At 46.3% G+C, this 23,028-nt stretch overlaps 1 non-coding gene across 1 annotated transcript; it reads right to left on the reverse strand.

Annotated features, from left to right (window-relative positions):
* Positions 1-1,252: 1,252 nt before the first annotated feature.
* EI90DRAFT_t322 lies at positions 1,253-1,325 on the reverse strand. Its single transcript has one exon. It is a non-coding gene; the product is annotated as a tRNA-OTHER (tRNA).
* Positions 1,326-23,028: the final 21,703 nt, after the last annotated feature.

Below are 23,028 nucleotides of genomic sequence, written 5' to 3' on the forward strand. Positions count from 1 at the left end.
GCAGCGACAAACATGCCCCTGTGCCCCATCTTGGGACCGCCAGGGGGTGCAGCCATGGTGACTTGTGACTTTAGACTCTGGAACGCGTAGATCTTGGCTTGTACTTTGTCTCTTCTTGTAACTCTTGTAATCAGCGATGTAGTAGTCGATGTCCACAGGTGAATCAAGCTCAGAACAGAAATTGGTGGCGATGTTGCATTGAAAGAAAAAGATGATGTCTGCATGGCAGAAAACTGTATCAATCCCCCCTGTAAGGACCACCACTGTTGTAACAGGGAATTATTGTATCTCAGCAGATACCTCAGTCTGAGTTGACTTTAGTGTTATTACACAAGTAAGAACAGTATATACAAGAGGAGACTTGCCTGAGTTGACTTTAGTGTTATTACACAAGTAAGAACAGTAAAGAGCGACTCAGCAGTCACATGATACTAAGTAGAAGTGCAGATTGAATAGAAATGAAGAGAAATAACCACAACACTATGAAGTCTGGTTCAATCGCAAACCTTCTGTCTCCCATTTCCGCATTTTGGGGTGCCAAGCTTACGCTCATGTGCAGAAGGACAAGTGCAAAAGCTTTGAGTCAAAGACACATCGTGGCATCTTCATTGGGTACCCACCAGACTTCAAAGGTTGGAAAGTATATGATCCATCTACTCAGAAGACACTTATTTCAAGAGATGTGATCTTTGATGAACAATGCATGCCTGGCACAAAATCTGGTAATGGTTCCTACATCCCTGTACATTTGGCACCAGTGCCAGAGGCAGGGGGAGATAAACAGCCCAACAGCCCAACAGTCACTTCACTCTCCCAAACCATGATATCTTTGAGACCTTGTCCTCTGACACTGTTCCTCCTGCACCTCCTACACCCCCCTCTCCTTCTCCTCCCCCCTCTGCTCCTTCTTCTCCTTCCACATCCCCCCCTTCATCTCCACCTCTGAGACCATCCCCCTCTCCTGGCCCTTCGACTTTGCATCGCACAACTCGCTCTAATGCTGGCAAACCACCTGGTGAGTGGTGGAAGGTCAAGGCAACTCCCTCTCCACCTGTGAGCAAGTGGGAAGCCAGAGAGCCAACTCCTGGTGTCAACTCTGACTCAGATGCTGATGCAAATGAGCCAGAGGACAACTCAGAGGATGAGCTTGCCATGGCTGCCCTTTTGGCCAAGTCAAAGACTAAGCCCTTGTCACAGGAAGAGATGGTTGAGTTTTCCCTGGCTACCTCAATTGTATTGTAGTCTGAAAAAGAGGCCACACCAGGATTCGAACCTAGGACCATCCAACATATATTTGGAGGTGTTAACCACTACACCATATGGCCGGTAGCCATAGGCCTGTTCTCTAGGAGCAGATGGTCTGACCACAACACTCCCCCTTAGACCATGTGACATTGGCAGGCAAGGTCCCGGGTGAGGCACTCGGCCTTTAACAGACATAAGGAGAGGGGCAGAGTGCCTGGGCTCATAACCTGTAGTAACTCAGGTGAGCACCCCTGGGGCAGTCTGGAGTAGACTTTAGCCTAGATACAATAAGTAGAAAGGATAAAGTCGACTCCAAAGTCACATGACTATCTATAGAGTGAAGATTGAAACAAAAGAGACAACTCAAACTACAACAAATTGTGGAACCCAGGTCAATGAAAGAGGCCCAGAAGCGTGATGACTGGCCCCTGTGGCAAGAAGCAGCTTTGAAGGAGTATAACCAGATGTTGTCACACAATACTTGGGACTTGGTACCTCTTCCAAAGGGGCAAAAACCTGTGGGATCAAAGTGGGTATTTAAGGTTAAGCAGAATGCAGACGGATCTATCGAGAGATACAAGGCCAGAATCGTAGCTCAAGGATTCTCACAGAAACCCCACCTTGACTACACTGAAACCTTTGCCCCAGTCACTAAATTCGCCTCCCTTCAAACCATTCTTGCCATCGCTGCCATTGAGGACTTGGAATTGCATCATATGGATGTATCCTCTGCTTTCCTCAATGGTGACCTTGAAGAAGACATTTACATGGCTCAACCAGAAGGATTTGTGGAGCCAGGTAAAGAACATATGTTCTGTCATCTCAAGAAGTCACTCTATGGCCTCAAACAAAGCCCTCGACAATGGTACCAGAAGCTACATGAGACCTTCTCAGCTTTGGCTTTCAAGAGGTGCCCTAGTGACAACTCTATCTGGGTTTGGGCCAAGGATCATGTTAAGGTGATTATTCCAGTCTATGTAGATGATCTCACTCTAGCTTGCAATGACTTGGCTGCCCTAACTTCACTCAAAACTGAGCTTAAGTCCAAGTTCGAAATGCAAGATCTAGGGGAGCTCAACTATATCCTAGGCCTTGAAGTCCATCGCAATCGTGCAAATTGTACAATCTGGCTTTCCCAGCGCAAACATACCCTAGACATCCTGCGACGCTTCCATCATGAGCATTGCAGACCCGTCGTCACTCCCCTTGACCCCGATATCACCCTTTCCAAAATTGAGAACATGCCACAGGAAGAGAAGGACTTCATGCAAGGTGTGCCATACTTGAGTGCAGTGGGCAGCCTTATGTACTTGGCCATTGGGACTAGGCCAGACATAGCTTATGCTGTTGGCCTCTTGAGTTGATTCAACTCTCTGACTTCTGTCTTGAGTTAGGGCCATCATCTTCAGGGGGAGTCACTCTCTCTGTGTTCTCTGACTCAGAATATGCAGGGGATGCTTCAAAGGCACTCTCAACTTCAGGGTATGCTTCTTTTGTTGGCTCCTCATGTGTTAGCTGGTCTAGCAGATGCCAAGATGTTGTTGCCAAGTCCACTACAGAAGCTGAGCTCTATGCTGCAAATGCAGGAGCCTCAGATGGTACATGGATGTGTCATCTACTGGAGGAACTTGGATATTCCCAAGGCTCTTCATTCCCCCTCCACATGGACAACCAATCTTCCATCAAAGTCGTCAAAAACCCAGAACACCATGGGAGAATGAAGCATATTGAGACAAAGTACTATTGGATTAGGGATCAGGTTGACTTAGGGAGGTTGGAGATCAAATGGGTAGCTTCCAGGGAAAATTGTGCTGACATATTCACAAAGGCTCTCTCTAGAGATCTTCACCAACATCAATGTTCCTTGTTAGGACTTAGGAAGCTGGAGCTGGATTGAGGGGGAGTGTTGTGGTTACTTCACTTAGTTTCTCTTCAATCTGCGCTCTATTTCACATCACATGACTGTGGAGTCGTCCTTTACTGTTACCACTAGGTGTATTAACACTAAAGTCCGACTCAGGAAGCGCCTATTAGCTGGGTTATAATAATCCATACAATCCTGACCTCTGCTCTGGGCTCCTGGAACTCCGAAACTGACTCCGGAGCCCTACTTCTTTCCCGTCACCTTCTCCTTGCTGACTTCCAAGAGGTTATCCCACCTCCAGCTCTGACACCACCTTCGGTCCGACTCCAGAACATTCCGGGTCTGATGTAGGCGGGATAACCCCCTATACCCTACACTGCCAGTATTTATTGTATCTCAGCTGGTGGCACACCCTGAGTTGGACTTTAATGTTTATACAGATAGTAGAAACAGTAATGGACAACTCTGGTGTCATGTGACGCTTATAGAGCGCAGATTGAAAAGAAAAAGAGAAAGAAATGAGAAACTACAACAGTATTTTTGTGGTTTTACCTTCCTTAAGGATTTCCCATATGTGATGATCACCTACCAATGCCAATGGTGCATAAGAACATTTTATTTCATTTATTATGGGGTACAATTGCGCATAACGCGCTGGTACTGAATTGGTTCAGCCCAAAAACTACGCTTGGTGCTACTGGCCGCCAGAAGACGATCAAGGGCTCAGAAAATAGAGAAAAATCATAACTATGGATTCCCTGAATTTCGTCCAGATCGACCCAGCCGTTGTGGAACAATGGTGGTGACAATTTCTCATCTTACCGTGAGGTTCCACATGATGTCGAAAGGCATGTGAGAGTGGTGGTGTCAAAAGTGTAGTAACTCAGGTGAGCACCCCTGGGGCAGTCTGGAGTAGACTTTAGCCTAGATACAATAAGTAGAAAGGATAAAGTCGACTCCAAAGTCACATGACTATCTATAGAGTGAAGATTGAAACAAAAGAGACAACTCAAACTACAACACTCCCCCTCAATCAAACTCTAATCTTCTAAGTCCTAACAAGGAACATTGATGTTGATGGAGGTCTCTGGGAAGAGCCTTAGTCAGGATGTCTGCACAATTCTCCTTTGAAGCAACCCATTGGATCTTCAACTTTCCCAAATCCACCTGATCCCTAATCCAGTAATACTTGGTGTTGATGTGCTTCATCCTCCCATGGTGTTCTGGATTCTTGGCAACTTTGATGGTGGACTCATTATCCATTTGAAGTGGGAAAGGGGTGTTTTGGGGATATCCAAGTTCCTCAAGAAGGTATGTCATCCAAGTTCCATCTGAGGCTCCAGAGTTGGCAGCATAGAGCTCTGCTTCAGTGGTGGATTTGGCCACAACATCTTGACGTCTGCTAGACCAGTTGACACATGAAGAACCAATAAAGGTGGCATATCCAGAAGTGGAACAAGCCTTTTCAGTGTCACCAGCATAGTCAGAGTCAGAGAAAACTGAAAGTGAGACTCCCCCAGAATGAGATGGCCCAAACTCAAGGCAATAATCTAAAGTGCCTTTGAGATACCTAAACACTCTCTGAATGGCCTCCCAATGAATTCTGCCTGGGCAGGAGTTGAAGCGACTTAGTAACCCCACTGCATAGGCAATATCAGGCCTGGTCCCAATAGCCAAATACATGAGGCTACCAACAGCACTCAAGTATGGCACTCCCAACATGTAATCCTTTTCTTCCTTAGACATATTGTCAACCTTGGAGAGTGTGATGGAAGGATCAAGGGGAGTGAGAAGGGGTCTAGAATGTTGGTGATTAAAACGATTGAGAATGTCAGAAGTGTGTTTGTGTTGAGAGAGCCAAATCTTGTGTTGGGAGCAATTCCTGTGAACTTCCAATCCCAAGATATAACTAAGCTCCCCCAGATCCCTCATCTCAAACTTGGTCTGGAGTTCCAACTTGACTTTGTTGAGAACTGCCAAGTCATTGCAGGCAAGGGTAATGTCATCCACATAGACTGGAATGATTACTTTCACCTTGTCCTTACCCCATACCCAGATAGAATTATCACTTGGGCACCTCTTGAAACCAAGATCCAGAAAAGTCTCATGGAGTTTTTGATACCATTGCCTTGGACTTTGCTTCAGGCCATAGAGTGACTTCTTCAAGTGACATACCAAGTGCTCCTTCCCAGGGTCCACAAAACCTTCAGGCTGAGTCATATAGATATCCTCATCCAGATCACCATTCAAGAAGGCAGAGGAGACATCCATATGGTGAAGTTCCAAGTCTTCAATGGCTGAAATGGCAAGGAGAGAGCGAAGAGAAGCAAATTTGGCAACTGGGGCAAAGGTTTCTGTGTAGTCAAGGTGGGGTTTCTGGGAAAAACCTTGAGCAACGATCCTAGCCTTGTACCTTTCTATAGTCCCATCTGAGTTCTCCTTAATCTTAAAAACCCACTTGGAACCAACAGATTTCCTCCCCTTTGGAAGTGGCACCAACTCCCATGTGTCATGAGACAGCATTTGGGTGTACTCCTTCAAGGCAGCCTCCTGCCACAATGGCCAGTCATCACGTTTCTTGGCCTCCTTCATAGACTTAGGCTCAACAGTTGAAGTGGAGAATGCAAATTCAACCATCTCCTCCTGTGAAAGAGCCTTAGAGAGGGACTTGCTCAGCAGGGCAGAGGCAGCCATGTCAGACTCAGAGTCATCTTCATCAGAGCCATCATGGTCTGAGTCAGATTGGACATCTGGAGTTGGCTCCCTTGCATCCCACTTGCTAGGAGGAGGTGATGGGGTAGGATTGACTTTCCACCACTCACCAGGTGGCTTCCCAGCATTGGAGCGAGTTGTACGACGAAGGGTAGAAGGGCCAGGTGATGGAGAGGATGAAGGGTGAGGAGAGGGTGGTGCAGGAGAGGGAGAAATGGATGGTGGTGGTTGAGGAGAAGGAGGGCGATGGACAGGTGGAGGATTGGAGACAGTGTCAGAAGTCAAAATGTCAGATATAGAGTCAGACAGAGGAGTAAAGAAATTTCTGGATGAGTGATCTCCCCCTGACTCTGGCACTGGCTTCAAGTGTAAGGGGTGATAAGTGTCTTTGAGGTTACCAGGTCCAATACCAGGCAGGGTTTGCTCATCAAAAACCACATCTCTTGAGATCACAGTCTTGCCAGTTGACAAGTCATAAACCTTCCAACCCTTGAAGTCTGCTGGATACCCAATGAAAATACCTCTATGTGTTTTTGGCTCAAAACTCTTCCTCTTATCCTTCTGGACATGGACATAGGCCTGGCAACCAAAAACTCTAAGGTGGGAGAGAGATGGTTTAGAACCAAACCAGGCTTCATAGGGAGTCATGTCCTTGAGGGAAGAAGTGGGAGAACGATTTAAGACATGGAGGAAGGAAGCCAATGCATCCCCCCAGAAAGAACCAGGAAGTTGAGACTCATGCAGAATGGAAGTAATCCCTTCATCCAATATTCGATTAGTCCTTTCTGCCACTCCATTCTGCTGTGGGGTCCCTCTGGTGGTATGTTCCCTCATAATCCCATGTTCCTTCAAGAATTGGTCCATCTCCCTACTCATATATTCCCCCCCTTTGTCATCCCTAAGTGCCTTGACCTGAAAACCAGTTTGATTTTCTGCAAGAGCCTTGAACTCCTTGAAAGCAGCAAAGGCCTGTGACTTGTTCTGGAGCAAATAGATGACTCTGTAGCGAGAGTAGTCATCCACAAAGCTGATCCAGTACCTGTGCTGCTGGGGAGTTTGAACTGAGATAGGACCATGAAGGTCTGAGTGTACAAGTTCAAGAGGTTTGGATCTCCGATTTGAGGCAGCATCAGGGAAAGGAAGGCGATGTTGTTTGCCAGCTAGGCAATGCTCACAGATGTCAGGGAGAGGAGAGGTAGAGAGAGGGGTTCCAATGTCCAAGTCCTTCACATAAGATCCAGAAAATAGTTCCTTCAGCCTAGTTCTCCCAATGTGGCAGAGACGTCGATGCCAAAGTTCAGGAGAGAGAGAGGAGGCTCTAAGAGCAGACTGCACAGTTGTAGATCCAATAAGAAGTCCAGTGTTGCCATCAGACACTGCTGCCTCAAACAGGAGTTCACCATTCTGCCTGAAGGTCATAGTTGACTGTTTGATGACAACCTCAAAGTTGTGCTTCTTGGTCAGATGGAGGACTGAGAGGAGGTTGTTCTGGAGTAATGGAACATGGAGGACACTTGAGAACTCGATTGGACGTGAGGGGATGCCATTTATGATGGGAGTGAAGACAATAGTACCAACCCCAGCGGCATAGATAATGTTGTTGTCTGCAAGTCGGACTGGGGTGTGGCAGGGTGAATACTGATTGAACCACTCACGATGTGGAGTCATATGTGAGGTGGCACCAGTGTCTGCAATCCAGGAATTTGGCATGGGGACAGGAGGAGCAGAGAGAGCAGTGTGTAGAGACCACACAGGAGAGGGGGTGGAAGAAGTGTTCATAGAATTTGAACAAGTTGAGCGATTGGTGTGAGACTTAAAGCGACGAGGCATTGTCAATCGATCTAGCGTTTGCAGCAATTTCGAAACGATTGATGGAGAAATGAGATAACTAGAGTGAATCTTTGTTGAAAAACAAGTCTTCACTGTAGCAGGTGGGGAAATGGTGCGATTGTCGCAAAACCGGGAACGATGATAGATTGTCAAGCGAAGTACAATGTGTATTGGTTTTAGAGCAATCTGTGGACCCGTTGAGGTGCTGTAAGCGTTTTAAAAGTCACAATAATGTTGAAGGACGATTTTCGAAAGAATGGGTAATTCGATCGGTTCGAAAACGTGATAGACGAAAGGTCGTTGTTGGCGCTATATGTGGTATAAATTTCGACACGATTTGTGCAAGCGCTGATGAGCTACAGAAGTAGTAAGACCAGAGAAAGAATCGTCTGTGTTGGCGGAACTAATGATGCGATCGATACGAAAGTCTGGGCGCTTAAAGCTCGACAAATGAAGAATGACGTGGCAAAAGACGACAGCGATTCGTGCAAGCGTTGACGAGCTAGAGCAGTATCAAGACCAGAGAAAGAATGGTCTGTATCAGAGGAACGAAAGATTCGATTGATGCGAGATTTTGTGGTGTTAGAGTTCCACGCGCGACTAATGACGTGGCAGACTTAGGCGTCGAACGAGGCAAAACCCAGGGCGCTATGGCAGATTCAAGTTGACAGGGGCTGTTAAGAGTTGGCTAGAGCACTAGAGAGCTGAGAATTGATAGAAGTTTGATGACAAGATGAAGTTTTCAGCCCAAAAGTGAAAATTTCGAAACAGCCCTTTAATAGGCTGGGCTCATAACCTGTAGTAACTCAGGTGAGCACCCCTGGGGCAGTCTGGAGTAGACTTTAGCCTAGATACAATAAGTAGAAAGGATAATATACAGGAAGACTTGCCTGGAGTAGACTTTAGCCTAGATACAATAAGTAGAAAGGATAAAGTCGACTCCAAAGTCACATGACTATCTATAGAGTGAAGATTGAAACAAAAGAGACAACTCAAACTACAACAGGTAGGGTAGGAGAGGGGCGGAAGGGTGGAGGTGATGTGAGGAGTGAGGAGGAGTAAGAGGAGGAGGGTGGTGAGAGGAGTGATGTTCAGTCCGAAGGTGAGTATCGGAGTGGAGGGAAGTAGGGTAGGACTCTGGAGGTGATGAAGATGGGGGTCCAGGAGTCAGATCAGGATTGGGTATGTACGGATATGACACCCTCTTCACATCTAGCTTGGAGTCGGTGCACTCTGGGGTGCAACAAGAGGCTTAGTAACTAAAGCTAAGGAAAAATTTGGTCCTCAGGGTCATTCCACCAGTTTAGTTGAGTAGTTGGTTTGTTTGCTAAAAACATCAAACCTGTTAGAACTGGGCAAGGGCAGACGATTCTGGAGGGGAACTGGAGACTTAGCAAGGAGGGGCCTTGGCCTCAGCAACTCGTGTGGAGCACTGTGCCATTGCTGTTTGTCCATTTGGTCCTTAATTTCAGAAGCAGTGAGCAGGAAGTCTCTAGGGGGCATTTCAGGTCAATTTTAGACTGAAGGTCCAAAATGAGTATGTACAAGCACCTGTATATAATGGGGAGACAAAAGCACAAGGAAATCAAAGGGGGTCCAAATCGGAACAAAGGTGTCCAAACAGGGACAAAGGGATGACAGAAGCGGATTGGCACCAAAGGTCATAGGTTAGAACCTGTGGTACATCCGAAAGGAGATAGGGAGGGCAAAGCCCAGAGGGGCAGGAGGATGAGGTGAAGTGGGGGTGATGACTAACTGGCTAGAATGGAGAGAAGCAGCAGTGCAAATAAGGATGAGGGGGAAACGCGAAAGATACATTACAAGCAGAAAAAGTGCCAAGTATGATCCATGGAGCTCAGAGGTTGTGGAGCTTACAGAGGTTGCAGAGGCAGGGTTGAAAGTCTGAGGGATGTTGGCAATGGTGTTTACGTAGTATGAGGTCACCAATGCAATGGACTTAAGCCGAGGTGGAGTCAAAGTCCGAGGTCAGGATTAAGACAGGATCTCGGAGTGAAGGTACGGGATGGCAGTGGAAGGTCATAACTTGGCAGAGGAGTGGGGAGAGGAGTGGAGGAGGAATGGTGTCAGGTCCGAAGGTGAGTATCAGAGTGGATGGAGGTAGGGTAGGAGAGGGACAGACAGGTGGGGGTGACGTGAGGAGTGAGGAGTAAGAGGAGGAGGGTGGCAAGAGGAGTGATGTTCGGTCTGAAGGTGATTATCAGAGCAGACAGGGATAGGGTAGGACTCCAGAGGTGATGAAGGTGAGGGTCTGGGAGTTGGATCGGGATCGGGTATGTACAGATATGACAAAACCTAGTACAGTGGACCTCCCGACCCCTTTTCACCCCCCCCCTCTTCTTCCCTGAGTTGTCAGGGAGTGAGCTGGAGTGCTCCCTTCTTTCTTCCCCCTCTCTCCCCTCTAGGAGTCCATTCCTGCTTGCAATGGCTGGAAAGGTCCGGAGCCCAGAAGTTGTAGTCTGGAAGATTGGGGTTGTAGAAAATATCAAATGATAAAACAATAAAGAATAACATGACTGGAGGTAAGGTAGGAGTGGGGAGGTACCGGAGGTACACAACTGGAGGTGTGGAGACCAGGAGTAAGGAGGGTGGATAGGTATGTAGGTATGTTGAGGGTTACCAACAATAAGCAGATCCGTATCCTTTGAACAAGAGGTCCAAGGAGGTGGAGGTCTGGTAGGGGAGGTCTGGAGGTGATGCGGAAGTAGATGGGAGGCAGAGCAGGAGAGAGTCGAGGGAGGAGGTAGTCCTAGGATTGTTGGCATCGACCGGAGGCAGCAGAGAGAGATTGGGAGGGCTGGTGGAGGTCATAGGAGTCATCTAGGACTAGGGCAGAGGGAGGTGGAAGATCCAGGATATGACAGTTGCAATGACTGTCATATCTGTACATACCCAATCCCAATCCGACTCCCGGACCCCCATCTTCATCACCTCCAGAGTCCTACCCTACTTCCCTCTGCTCTGATACTCACCTTCAGACCGAACATCACTCCTCTCACCACCCTCCTCCTCTTACTCCTCCTCACTCCTCACATCACATCATCCCTCCCCTACCCTACTTCCATCTGCTCTGATACTTGCCTTCGGACCTGACACCATTCCTCCTCCACTCCTCTCCCCACTCCTCTCATCACTCTCCTCATCAGCAAAAAATTGTTATGCTCCTGAGTGCTCCGGAGTATCGAGAGCACTGGGAGAATCAGGAGGAGATTGGCCGGTCCAGGAACAGCCCATTTCCTCCGGAGTTGGCTAGGTACTCCAGGGCACTCCCAGGAGGGCCTGGAGCATTGCTTTGTGCACAAACATATCCAGTAAATACAATTTAAATGCTTCAAAGTGTATAGGAGTGAGAAGCTTCTGGGAGCTCCTGGAGCATTTGAAAATGAAAAGGAAAAAAAAAAGAGGGAAGATCCCCCATGAATACCTCCTACCACAAGACTAACACAACAAGACACTGCTTAACATTTAGACCAAACACTATACTATATATCAAGGACACTGAGACTCACCAATACACAATCAAAATTTATGGCCTGATATATGATTAATCTGGCAACTTAATCACTTTCAGGCTGGCAGAATATGGGGGAGGGGGAAATGGGGGAGAATGAGGGGGGAAATGAGGGGGAAATGAGGGGGAGAATGAGGGGAGAATGAGGGGGAGAATGAGGGGGAGAATGAGGGGGAGAATGAGGGGAGAATGAGGGGGGGATATAGAGGGAAATGAGGAAAATTTGAAAAATAGGGACTTCTAAAAAGTTGAAAAAAAAATTAGGGAAAAAATCAAAAAAAAATCAGGAACTGTAGTGCCTTTGAAGTGCTTTCAGGATATATAATTATTTGCAAAATCGAGGAAGAAATGATGGAGAAAAATGGAAAATACTTTCGGAGACCCGAGAAATAATGAGAACTGAATTGATGGGAAAGTCTGAAAATTGAATAGGGAAGTGAGGGGAAGCCTTGTAGCATTGTTATTTTCTGCTGTTCTAATTTTTCCTGATTGTTCTTGGTCTCACTCCCAGCTGCTACTGGATACTCCTGGATACTCCTGGAAGCTCCTGGGAGGGTCCAGGAGCAGCTAATGGAAAATACTTTTGGAGACCCAAGAACTGAATTGATGGGAAAGTCTGAAAATTGAATAGGAAAGTGAGGGGAAGCCTTGTAGCATTGTTATTTTCTGCTGTTCTGATTTTTCCCGATTCTTCTTGGTCTCATCCCCAGCTGCTCCTCAATACTCCAGGAAGCTCCTGAAAGCTCCTGGGAGGGTCCAGGAGCAGCTGGGAGTGAGACCAAGAACAATCAGGAAAAATCAGAACAGCAGAAAATAACAATGCTTACAAGGCTTCCCCTCACTTTCCTATTCAATTTTCAGACTTTCCCATCAATTCAGTTCTCATTATTTCTCAGGTCTCCGAAAGTATTTTCCATTTTTCTCCATCATTTCTTCCTCAATTTTGCAAATAATTATATGTCCTGAAAGCACTTTAAAGGCACTATAGTTCCTGAATTTTTTTTTTGATTTTTCCCTAAATTTTTTTTTTCAACTTTTTAGAGACCAAAATTTTCCTCCCACTGCTCCTGGCACATTACATACTCCTCACCACTCCCAGCTGCTCCTGAACCCCCTCCCAGGAGAACACTATTGGCTCCAGGAGTGCCCAATCTGCTGTTTTGTCTCCCACATGCTCCAGCCACTCTTGATGCTCCGGAGCATAACGGACTTTTGCTGATGCTCCCTCCTCCCCTCTTCCACCAAACCTCTGGCAAGTTACAACCTTCCGCCACTGCCCCATACCCTGCACTTGGACACCGCTCATACCTTCGCTCCGAGATTCCATCATAGTTCCAACCTTGGACTTTGACTCCACCTCAGCTTAAGTCCATTGCATTGGTGACCTCATACTACATAAACACCATTGCCAACATTCCTCAGACTTTCAACCCTGGCTCCGCAACCTCCATAAGCTCTGCAACCTCCAAGCTCCACGGACCTTACTCGGCAATTTCACCGATTGTAATGTATCTCTCATGCTTTCCCCTCATCCTTATTTGGACTGCTGCTTCTCTCCATTTTAGCCAGTTAGTCATCATCCCCACTTCACCCCATCCTCCTGCCCCTCTGGGCTTTGCCCTCCCTATCTCCTTTTGGATGTACCACAGGTTCTAACCTATGACCTTCGGTGCCACTCCACTTCCATCATCCCTTTGTCCCCATTTGAATGCCTTTGTTCCAATTTGGACCCCCTTTGACTTCCTTGTGCTTTTGTCTCTCTATTATATACAGGCACTTGTACATACTCGTTTTGGACCTTCAGTCTAAAATTGACCTGAAATGCCCCCTAGAGACTCCCTCTGAAATTAAGGACCAAATGGACAAACAGCAATGGCACAGCACTCTGCATGAGTCACTGAGGCCAAGGTCCCTCCTTGCTAAGCCTCCAGTTCCCCTCCGGAATTGTCTGCCCTTGCCCAGTTCTAACAATGACCTGGGTGGTTTGTAAATTACATAACATTACTAAAAATGGACATATTGCTTACATAATTGGTACATATCTAAATGGGATACTATTACATGTTTTGAATATTCTTTTAAAATTTTAGAATACATCATCATCATGCAATAAGGTCATGAAGTCAAAAGTGCAATGGTTTATTGGAGAACTGTAACCCAAGTTGTTGGTAGTATTCAGTTGGCTAACCCTTGACCCAGTTAGGTCAGCTTTGTCTGGGCCCTGCCATTTATGGGCCCACTGCCTAGACTCCTTCTGTATCTATATATGCATAACTTTTAGTTACCATACACCTCAGTGAAAAAATCAACTAAAGTTAATCCCCCTCTTCTAGAAGACCCCTCAGTCCATAAATTAGGGCACTGACGTGATACTGGGCACAGTGCTCTCGGTAAAGTCGCTGAGGCCATAGCCCTCCAAACATAGAGTTGTTTTCATTCATCCTGAATCCAGTCTCTGACAGCATGCAGCTATGGTACACAGAGAGTTACCACTGGTTTGAATGGTAGTCAGGCTGCATGGGTGGTCAAAAAAGATAGAGGGCATCATAGAATACTGAGACAGTAAGGAATTCACAGCCAGGAAAGTGCAGATTAATAAGTCAATTACATAAGAATACATAATTACATGAATAACTAATGAATGACCCAAATGTATATTCATCAGGTTTATCCACCTCAGACTCAGAGTCAAGCTCCCAAAACTTTTGCAGTACTGCCACACTCGGAGTTAGCTGGCATAGTGATGACTTATGAAAGTCATCTTCCTTAACAATCACCAGTATTCCCCCTCAGAGTTTATGCAGTTTTCTTCTGAAGTTAAGAGCTACACACCAACATAATAGGACATCAGCACAGCACTTCACTCCAAGTCACTGAGGCCAAGGCTCCTCTACTCATTCTCTCCATCCATTCTGCTTCAGTGTGAGGCCCCAGCCCATGTCCATATTCCACTCACAACATCAATTGATGTTATGTTGTCTAATAATTATGTTGCGACACTAATTTAGCATTGTAGGTGGGATAATCACCCACACACAGACTTGGCTCAGATACCTGCTTCCACATTCAGAAAACTACTTTCATTCACATGATGATTTGGTACGAATTTGGGATCCAAAAATAGTGCTAATTCCTATGATCCCATTGATACCAAAAACATCCCAATCAGTGGAGAATTGATGGAGTTACACATTGGACAAGTTAGGCATGGCAGTATGTGCAGGCATGGGAATCTCAAGTGGCAACCCAGAATTCCAGCCTCACTCATTCCCACAGCATCTAATAAATTGGTAAAAATGTTTATCAGCTGCATGAGAGTTATCTCCGGCTGCATTTCCAATTTCGGCTCTTAATTCCGTAAATCCGTTGAGAAATCGCTTATTTTCTGTCACAGCCATGCATTCCAGCCCATTAGCTGCCCATCCCGATGCCACCTGAGCCCATTCCCGCTATGCAAGCATGAGCGCGAGCCCCGACCTCAGCCCTATCCTCCCTGCTCACTCCCCCACTTGCCCCTAGGCTCCCCTGCACCTGGCCGACTCCCCCACAGCCACACCAACCTTCCTGCCCTGAGTCCGCCTCCAGCACCGTGCCCAGCACGACTCCTCTACCCCACCCACTTGGCCCCTACAGGGCCGCTACCATTCCCACACCCAACTCTGGTCCAACTCCGAGTCCAGCGCCACTACAATACCATCGCCGCTCTCGCGGCCCTATGCTCCTTCCTTTATTTATCTGTTATTGTTTGTTTTGACCCTCGGTCATTGCCGGCCACTGCGCAGCCAACCCCGCTCCTTATTCATGTTTGCTTCCGGACCCTTCGGCCTTCGGCCCGGGTCAGTTTCCATTCATTCCTTCCTCCTATATATATCCTGTATACTACATTATAGTACTTTAGCTCTAATATTGATGTGACCACAACCCCTAAGTCCTGACCCCAACAAGGCAACCCCAGTGAGTCTGAAATGAGGGCCAAGAGACAGCTAGGGGGCACAGCACTCCCTTTAGAGTTGCTGAGGCCAAATGCCCTACCCTTGGGCCTTGTTCGAGGCATCACAGCCATCGCGGCCAATAGCAGCCCACATTGGCAACCTTCGGTGACCCCGGACCAGTGTCTAACATTTTCTTATATTTTCATATTTTGCCATCATTTCAGATATTGATTAATATTCCTTTATTGTTACTGTTACCCTTTTTATTATTTCACCTAACAAGGTACCAAGGTGCCATATGGCACCAATAGTTACCATCTATTATTTCTAAAAATAATTTTTCCTTATATCCTGTACATACCGGATTCTGGAATAGAAGTTCTCCCCTCCCCCAAAATTCTGTAAGGTGCTAGGATGCGCTAGAGTTGGTGAGAGAATGTGGAATTCCAACAGTGGGAATAAGGGCAGCTGGTTAGCTCACAACAAGTGAGTAGTGGACGCTGAGCCTGGACCTTGCAGAAATCCTGGAGAACCCACTGTGGAGTTAAGGATCGAGCATAGCGAAGTCAAGAGAGAAAGTAGAGTGTTTGGAGAGTTTGGCCCCCATGAGCTTAGTCAGCATAGAAAGCTGCGAGCCCTCTTTCAGCATCACAGATGCTTCTCTATTTATTTGTGCCGAGAGTGTATTAAATTCTATATAAACCCTCGGGGTAGCTGTAAAGGGTGGACCAGCCTTTACTTCTACCCCATCAATATATGTACAGCCCATAAAAGCGTATTATTAGATGGATCATCTGAGGCCTGAGGCAAACAGGGGAACAGAACATTACCATCCCCAAACAAGTAAGCAGTACTACATTCAGGGGGTACATTCATAACAGTCTGTGATCAGTCCTTTCATACAGGTTCCAGTTGCCTTATTGTGATCTTTCACCATACGCCTCAGTTTTTTTTTTTCATTTTTTATTGTATCTCAGCAGGATACCTCGGTCTGAGTTGACTTTAATGTTATTATTACACAGGTAAGAACAGTAAAGAGCAACTCTGGAGTCACATGATGCTATATGGAGCATAGATTGAATAGAAAATAAGAGAAATAACTACAACATTTTTCTCTCCTTTCCATTAGTTCCCAATCCAAATTGAATCACAACCATTGGCAAAATGACAGCACAAACTTTGAAGCACAACTTCCAAATCACAAACTTTCAAATAGCCATCCTATTCCACCCAGGATTGGTAGAATGCTTTTAAACTCTCCCCCTGGCTTTGTCCAGCTTATATAAATTTTTAATGGCTGCATCAATTTGACTTTAAATTTGAGCAATTGCATGTCCATCAGATCTTGGATCTGAACCTGCAGCCCAAATTTGAGGATTCTTTTGTATCCTTTGAATGATTTGGCCCCGGCCAAGGGTGCTGTGTCCAAATCTCCAAACTTTTTGAATGTTATGGCCCAGTTCTGAGGGAAAGTTATTATATGCAAAAAAATGGAAACCCAGTAGCTCAACTTTGCAATGATATGATGGTGGAATCACTGAAGTCTGAGTCAACAAAAATAGTTGCATTAATCTCTCCAGTCTGACTTGTGGGTGGTTCAGAATCTGGAAGTGGGGGCAATATGCAGAACCTGGGAGCATCAAGAGCTGCTTGAGGTGTATATCCTCGTAGGATATTCAGGAGGACTTGAACATGTCCTTGAGGCTGCATGAATCCTCCCATGACACCTAAACCACATTCAATCCTAGCTGCTTAAAGAAACACTTAGATTACCATATACAAGAAACAGGTCCTTTCCATGTGTGGCAATGGCTGGCACTGTGAACAAAATCAGACCAAATGTCAAGAAAATATCATGGAAAGTGAACAAACTGATGGTGTGATAAGGCCTCTTTCCCCCCTTTACAAAATACATTAGTTTCCATGTGAAGTATCTTTGCAGGCTGCAAACCATCAATTGGTTAGGATGTCCAGGAGTCAAATTGAAACCTGAACCCCTGTTCTGTAATGTAAAGCCACAACCTTCAGGAATTGCTGATACAAGATATTAAAATTCAATCACAATTAATAAAGGGCAATTAGACATGTCACCTCCAGTTCCAAAGCCTGCATAATTACTCTGAACAAAACTACACTGTGCATTGATGATTAGCCACATGTGGGGCATGAACTAGTGCAAAATATAATCTTACCCCATTCCCCCATTTATCAGTCACTGAAAAGTTCAGATATCACTCTATTATCAATTAAACAATAAGGAACATACCAGAGAATTGCACTGTGTCTGATGTATGAAAGGGATACCCCTAAAATTTTATCAATTTCAAAGTAAGAATCAGCCTTACAAAACAAGGGAAGAGAACAAACATGCTGAATCTTTTGTGAAGCTTGGTGAGGATCAAATAACTCTGCCCTTCTATGGAGATAGTCCTGATGTTGCCTGTTTCACTGGTGTCACTGTATAGCTATAATTCAACACACCTGGCTTAGCAACTGGTCAACTGGAATGTTCACTAATTCAGGGTCAGTGACATAAAACTGTGTGTCTGTCAGTTCAATCAGTAACAATAATCAGCACATCAAAATAGCACAAACCTGCAAAGGAGAGGCTGCAATAAAACCTTGTCTATCAGACTCAACACAGAGATGTTAGCTGAGCACAAATCACCGCAAAGCCTCTATTATAGCATGAGCATATTCTGCAGAGTTGTGTTCCATGCTAAGTACAGGGGCAATCCTTCCCAAATTTTCCAGTGCTTCAAGGATGCCAAGAGTCATTAGAGCAGTCAAACCCTGCCCATTTGGGGGACACTAAACAGAAATTAACATTGAGACCAACCATTTAACAACACTCAACTTCATAGAGAGTAATGTCCCCCTGATATGTATATGAAACTGGCTGAACCAGAGTGGAAGAATGGTCTGCTAAATCAGACAACTCCATAACCCCACCACCTTTTTGAACTAGGTCCACAATTGCTTGTGCAACATAGCCAGAATAAAAACCATCTTTACCCCGATGAACCAGAGCCTGAAATGTTCGGGCAAGATCCGGAAAAGTCATTATCTCACCAGGTTGTGGAGCCTTCCCATTCAAAAGCATCGCCCTATAATTTGGTGAAGCATTTTTTATAAGCTCCTCTGCTCTTTGCCACTGAGTGAAACATGATGAGCCCCAAGATCCATCTATGACACCACCTGTCAGACTCACCGCATGACTGTGAAGCTCTGAAACAGGGACTCTGCAAACGAGTGAAAGTTAGTGCATGTGTGCCATGAAAACATGACATTACCCCTCTTCTGCCAACAGGATTGCGGGTGTCATGATGTCCGCAAAGGAGACAACCCCACTACCAAAAGACTCCACAACATCTACCCAAGCAGCGGCTGCACCCGGAACCGTGACGCTATGCATACTTGTAGCAGGAATATTGCTCCCATGTACTCCCGAGTCTCTAACAATATCAATGCTGATTTTTTTCGGTGCACGCCCGGACCCGTTTAGACCACAAACTTCCTGAGAGGATGCATCGTAGTACAAACAAAAGGCATCCCTATGATACGCGTTAAAAACTGCAATAAAGAATGAGCAGTGATCAAATTACCCGCCAATACCGCAGCTGGATGGCTCCGTAACTAGAAGAAAGAATTACATCCTTTCAGATATCGTAACACATGTTCCCTACCGTTAAGTGCCGCAGATATAGCTACTGCGGCGTCCGCTGCATCAAGGTCAGAAGGCCTCTAAACTCAGTCATTGGTGTCCCATTGAGCCTACCGGCGTTACCACCCCTCCTCAAGATTTCAAGGCCTGCTTCAGCAGCTAGAGGCTGTGAGCATGCGACCATTCCCTTGGTGCCATAGACAGTAGAGCGACGACTAGCGAAAGGTCTGAACTCGTGAATCGGATGTTCAATTTTGGTCCAATCGATCGGCATTCTGGCATACGCGAACAATAACCAGGCTGCGGCTGCGTGACCGTGAGAAGTGCAGACGTGGAATTGGTCACTTATTGACTGCTCCTTCAACGACATGGTTGCTGCAGTGTTCCAGATTTATGGTGGCATCCAGTGCTATAAGTGGGGGAAAGTAGGATCGAAGTCCGAGGTCGCCCGTTTCGCACAAGCTACACCATCCTTTGCTCTTGAAGAAACCAAGCCTTATGCAGAGGTACGTCCGTCAGTGCTTAATCCAGATTACAGTGTCTTATGTCTAGTTAGTTGTGGATGGGAACCCATCCATCTTGCCCATCCGTCGTGGCATCCTCCGGCGAAAATCTCAGGACCTTTCTGACAGCGAATCCTGGTCTACTTGGAAAACAATCAGTTGCTCGTTACGGACCCGATCTCCCATTTTTGTTCAAAGTGCTAGCTATCAACAAGGCGCTAAGCATCCAGGCTCACCCTGACAAAGTCCTCGCCGAAAGGTTGCATCATGTTCATCCTGATGTGTATAAAGGTAACAACACTTATGGATATGTTGCCCTCCTACGAATTACATCTACACATCCTGCCAGATGCCAATCATAAGGTAGGCTAATGAAGGCAGACTTCTGTATCGACCGCATTTGATATTTCTTAAGCCTGAAATGGCTATTGCCATCACGCCATTCACTGGCTTTTGTGGATTCCTGCCACTCGAGGCTATCGCGACGTATCTTTCCGTCGTGCCGGAAGTGCGTTCCCTGATTCCCGAGGAAATCGTATCCCGCTTCATGGCGGCCGTGAACGAAGGCGGGCCTCCTGCTGTCGCTGAAGATGCGCAATCTGCGTTGCGATCCGTATTTTCTGTGCTGATGAAGAGTGACGAAGACTCGGTGCGGGAGGTATTGAAGACATTGGTGGCTCGTTACAATTCGGGGGACATCGATCCAGAGGAGCAGAAAATTAAGGATGTCGTTATGACACTCTCCAGCCAGTATCCTGGCGATGTTGGCGTACTCTGTTCCTTCCTACTCAATGTTGTAAGACTCGAACCCAGGCAGGCTATTTTCCTCAAGGCTAACGAACCTCATGCATACATTTCTGGAGGTACTATCTCATGGATTCCCGTTCCCAGACCAGAGCGCTAATCTATGATCTAGATATTGTAGAAACAATGGCCACATCGGGTGTGTAAGAATTTTACACGTGTCAAGCGATAGCTAAACAGTGTACCAGACAACGTAGTGCGGGCAGGACTCACTCCCAAATTGCGTGACGTACCTACCCTTCTCTCCATGCTCACATACTCCGCCATACCAGCTGCGGAGAGGTTGATGGTGAAGACCCACTATAAAAAATTGAAACGAACCATAGTTTACGACCCTCCTATCGACGAATTTTCAGTCTTAGTGACCGAATTGGAGGTTGGAGAGGAGGAGGAACACCCTGCTATCAATGGACCGAGTATTTTCATCGTCACCCAATCTGCAGGCTTGATTGAATGGAATAGCGGGCGCGAAGTCCACCACTTCAAGAACGATGGTGAAATATTTTTTGTTGGTGCTGGCACAAATATTACGTTCAAGGCATCAGGGCCTCTTGTAGTGTATCGTGCCTTCGTAGAGGCGGATTAAGTTACTCTTCATTGATGATCTTAAATGATCCAGTAATACGTGAGCCATCAAGAGCAAGAAACTAGTATTGGATAACACAACGATACTATGGAATCTTTATCCCCGCCAATGATCGTACACGTAAATACCAAGATTCGAACGAGTGTTTGTGCAGTAGGTTCTCTAATACCCTCACTTCCGCTTGGCAAGCTCCTTCATAGTCAGAGATCTGGGTGATTGTAAGGCCGGGATACTTGGCCTCTATGTGAGAGGTTACAGGTACATCCAAAACTTCGCCAGGCGACAAGCAAAGGGAAATCAGATCTTCCCGTCCTTTGGTGCTCAAGGAGCGTAAAGTCTGGTAAAGAGGCGTCCTCCGAAGCCGGTCGTCTATTTCAATATCTGTTTTATTTGAAGGCGTAGCAATATCGACCCAGCTGCAAAACGCAGGTTAGGATCTGATGAGCCCCAGGCATTCCCAACCTACTCTGATGAAATAAACAGGCGACGGTTGATGCTCTGGATCGCGGTATGGAGTTGTGGCTGATGACGTCCCTAGCGATCGAACGACGTCTGAGGGCAGCAAAGCCGAAAGTGATTTTACGAACCTTGGAGATTGCTGCGATCTGAAAAGCTTGCACGAAGTCTTCGCTCACTTCGAAATGATCTCTCAGTGTCAATATCTCAACGAGTTGCTCCTCAGACAGTGCTTGGCCCTGACATAGGTCTTTGACTAATGCCTTGAAGACCTAGTGATCAAGTATCTTCAGTGTTTTCGTTGACAAGAAACAAGAAATGGATATACAGAGACGTATCCGGGATAATACTGCGTCATGGTAGTTCCGTATGTGCGAGTGACAGCATCGGCCATTGTTTCCGGTGACTTATGTCTCTCTTCTGACAAGACCGTCAAGAACTCCATTATTACGCGATCATGAATGCTGACGAGATCCAACTGAGTGTTAACGACTATAGCACGATTAAGCGCATCGATATCACATTTCTCATCAACAACTCACACTGTAAGGCATGCTGCGCACCGTCGGAGTCGGGATCGTCCATGAGTGCGAGGGTGGACAGTTTCGCAATGCTGAGAATGACCTGCACGATTTGCTTAAGCGTAAGGAATTGTTGACATATGTCCGCACAGTTACATGTTTGGTTTCACGCCTCAGTTCCACTTGCGACTCAGCTTCCAGCGCTGATGCTGCTGCGTCAAACCTGCCCACGCCTAGGTCGTGAATCCATTGAATCCGGGGATGGTGATTTGTTCGCAAATAGGCTTCAAGTAATGGGATGAACTGAGAGTCAATCTCCAGTAGTTTACGAAGTTGGCCTGGAGGTTCAGGTTAGCCCCAAATCATCTTTGAACGCCGATATCTGACCGTTCTCGATATACCAATTAAATAGGTGTACCGCAAAAGCTCCGTGGTGCCTTTGCAGCAACATGCTAGCCTTCGCCGAGTCGCCATAGATCGGGTTATTGCAAAGACTTGCCAAGAAACCTAGATCCCGGTATTCCTCTGCTAAACGATAAGCCGTATCGACACTTCCCCATTGAACTGGTGAAGCATGGGGACCATTAAAAATCATCATTCCCGGTATGATCGCAATTTGCCATACCCAAGGCGCTGAGAATTTGTTTGCGCACCGAAGCAAAATGGGTTTTGAATGTTTCAAGTACAGATTGTCCCTCATCAATGGCATTGCTTCAGATCCGTCATTAGTAAGGAGCGCTGTGTTACTAAGCAGCGCAACGCACCTGGCGAGATAATCATAACGTTCCTGCCACATCGTTAGCACCATGGATCCCATTTCGCGAAGAACTAATCCGAGGCTTTCCAAGGGGCCGGCGGGGGCATCAATATCACCTTGTCCATTACTCCGATCTTTGATCCATCGGACAATGAGCTCAAAGAAGTACTGCGATGCCCTTATCTGGCTGGGTAGGCTAGTCCAGGGCGGGATAATGATTTTCGATGATACAATTTCATACACCGACTGTGTCTGCTGGCGATAACGGACTGCCGATGCCCACATTCGCTGAAAGGATAATAAGATACGATACATAACAATTTGATGAGCTGCTCACGATCATGATAGCACAAGACTCCTCGATCACACCTGTAGGATGCCGAGTTGATGCGTCGTTCGATGCGGCCCGCTGACCCATTCTCTGCAACTCCTCAAAAATGGTTTCTATTTCCCCTGCCTAAACTGGAATTAGCAACAAACAAATCTCTAACAAAACGAAATACATGGTGACGGAAAATCAATCGGACGGAATCCGAAGTTGACTGCAGCATCTTGCTATTGATGATATTCGAAATTGCCTCCGCAAGGAGCCCTCCATCACTGGCAAGAGAAGATGTCAGTTTAT

Source organism: Cantharellus anzutake, assembly GCF_015039405.1.
Source record: "Cantharellus anzutake strain C23 chromosome Unknown EI90scaffold_246, whole genome shotgun sequence".
Classification (NCBI taxonomy): Eukaryota; Fungi; Basidiomycota; class Agaricomycetes; order Cantharellales; family Hydnaceae; genus Cantharellus; species Cantharellus anzutake.